The sequence below is a fragment of the Eufriesea mexicana genome, unplaced genomic scaffold (assembly GCF_001483705.2).
Source record: "Eufriesea mexicana isolate 0111107269 unplaced genomic scaffold, ASM148370v2 scaffold1049, whole genome shotgun sequence".
Lineage (NCBI taxonomy): Eukaryota > Metazoa > Arthropoda > Insecta > Hymenoptera > Apidae > Eufriesea > Eufriesea mexicana.
In genome coordinates, this window is record NW_016909187.1 from 948,017 (window position 1) to 951,075 (window position 3,059).

Sequence of the window (3,059 nt, forward strand, 5' to 3'; positions counted from 1 at the left end):
GGTTCGAAGGAGGATCAAAATTTGCATCTTTGGTGTTTAAGATTATGCGCAGAATATAGACCAGGTAGGATATTTTGAATATATATTTTAAATATTGGTATGGATCGCACTTAGAACTCCTCTTCTATGAGTTTCATCACTGAATTACCGAATGCAAAAAAAATTAGCTCACCACGATATTAGTCGAAAATGTCAATGAAACTAAATTTTTCAGTCAAAAACCTATCAGAATTAAAATGGCTATAGTAATTCAACAGGATCTAACCCTATTATTCATGCAAAAAAATTAGCTCACTGCGATATTAGTCGAAAATGTCAATAAAACTAAATTTTTTCATCAAAAACCTATTAGAATTGAAATGGCTATTACTAGAATGCTAAACGCTGTCAACTCAACTTACTGAACTTCGGTGGAAGACATCCCTTTTCATAGGGAACATCCGCGATTGTTCTTTCCCTGAACATTTTAGTAGATCCTGGATAACTATACTGGAAGTTGAAAATCCCCGCCTGAATATACTGAAAGGTGCTGGATGATTATTTTCCGGATACGATTCGCTCTTGTCACTATACCGAGTACAGAGTGGATATGAGAAACTCGTAACGATATATATAAATATATTTAGTCACACGTAGAAAAATGTGGGACCAAAGCTGGTTCCCGTTTCCCTGGCTAGATATTGCCACTTCCGTCGCAGAAATAAATGGATATAGTAGACGCGTGTCGCATAGCCTGGGACCGTATCGACCATTGTTTCCCGATTTTATGAAGCGTTACTCGCGTTTGTATACGTTTGCGTTTCCACCCGTTGAAAGTTATATTTCAGAATTTACATTTTACTTCCTGGGTAAGCAAACGATTTCATCCTCGTCTTACACGTGTCCCCTGGCAAAGTAAGCCCAAGTACGCGAGTTTCTCGCAAATATTTCTCGCATCGAGGAGAAGGATATTCAAATAGTCTGCCTCGGCCGGGATAACCCGTGCAATCGCGAAATCCCTTTCGCCGAGTCCTTTCCCGGTACTCCCGAGGTCGAATGAAGTTCTTATTCCTGCGAGAGATGCAGAAACACCGATTAAGCACGGTCGCCACGGCATTAACCGCGTTGAGATGCCGATATTAAGCATCAACGGCGACTTCCTTTTGAATTGAATCGAATTCCCGTTCCTCCGTGCCGGTTAAATAGAGAAACAAATAAATAACCAGGTGTATAAGCAGAAGCACGTTCGTCTGATTGTAGCCCCGTAGTAGGTAGCATTTCATAATAATTATCTCGAGAGGGACCCCGGAGAGGAGAGGCCTGCACGGCCACGAACATCGTTTCTCCTCTCTAAGGTCGCCTTATTAAGGAAGCTATCATTAAGCCTCCCTATCTCACCTATTACCGTTTACTGGCCCATGCCATTGGCCGGTTCCGTACCGATGATCAGGATTTTCATCCGTTCGCTCGCCCAATTACGTCACGTACCCGCCGATGCACCTGGCCACGTTCCTTCGTGCAACGCTTTATTCGTTTGCTCGATGCATTTGTCTTCGGCCGGTTGTCGGCCCTCGAATCTCTGCTTGTAATAAGTCTAACATGATGCACTCGCAACGTTCGCCATGCAACGGACTAATATATCGGGCTGCTCGTAAAGATCGGCGAATATCGACGCGTTCTTCTTGTTGCTGTTCCTGGTGGCGAGGATGATTGATAAATTCGGCAGTGGAGAGTCTTTAAAGCGTGGCGATGCTCGTGCCTTCATCCAAGTCCGCTGATTATCTGCCCCCTTGCCTTTTTCATTCTTTTTTCCCGGAGATTCCCAGCGAAACGTGGGGGTTGCGATCCTGTTGGTTTTGCTCGCGATGACCGATAAATTTCGAGATGAAGAATGCTCCGCACGTGTTTCTTGGCCTCCCAATCGGCTACTTATTATCGAGATTATCTGCCGTGAATTGTTTTAAATCGCCAACGCTGCCTAACCGACGTGGTCGTGTTGGTTCCTTCGAGGGAGTTAGCAACGATGGTAATTTATAAATTTCAGGATGCGGGTGTCTATCGCCTCGCGAGGGTTCGGAATAAGACTGGATTGCGTGAGAGGACCACGAGAAAGTTCTGGAGGCTTTGGATACTTCTTTAACCACTTGCGCTAGCAAGGAATTCACAGACACGTGTGCTAGAACGGTCCAGTGTTTCTGTGACAATTGCCTGACGACGTGCGTGGTACGTCTTTCCAGCGAAAGTGGTTAACGCTTTATTTAAATTAACGAATAACGTCTCCACCTATCCGGCCATCGTTATTTCGCCGGTATAATGTTTCCCACGGTTACTGATCAGTCCTTACCAAGTCGCGAATGATGGACCATGACGCCTGTCGATGTTCAGCCTAACTTGTCTTACAAAACTAAGGAGCCTTGAATAATTAACGTATAAAACTCTCTTCTATCCGGATTTTTAGGAGAAATTACTTGCCACTGGCTCAAATTTCATTTCGACCCTAGAACCATGCTAATCGTCAACTGCTTCTCCTCGTGGGAAGTAACAGAAAGGGCAAACACTGACAATGCTCTAAAGGACACGGAGAAATAGAGGTGGAAGAAGGAAACGGAAATTCCAGCTCTGTTAGAAGGACAAATACCGTTGTTTACCTGAAAGCCGAGCAAACAATCGCGGAGCGAATGCTCTAGCGAAAGATCCACCGTGTGTCCCGTTGATTTCCGCTTCACGGCGAAAAGTGATCGATCGCGCGCGAGTCGTAAAGAGATCCCGTGGCCATGGAATCGGTCCGGTTGCATGCACTCACCTACCTGCTACGGATTTTATGTAGCGGCGTGAAATACGCGTGTGGAACGGCGTTCCAGAGGCTGGTCTCGTTTCACCGGTAGAATACCGCGATCTTCTTTATCGGGCGATAAATTTTAAGGCGCCCTTTCAGAGACCACGTCAAGGCCCGGCGATTTATGTCCGATATGGAGCAGGACGGGTAACCACGGAACAGGATACCTGTCGTAACTGGGACCGAACACCTGTACGACCCCGTTTTGCATCCTCTGCCGCGGGATTTGTAGAGATTTGTCTAA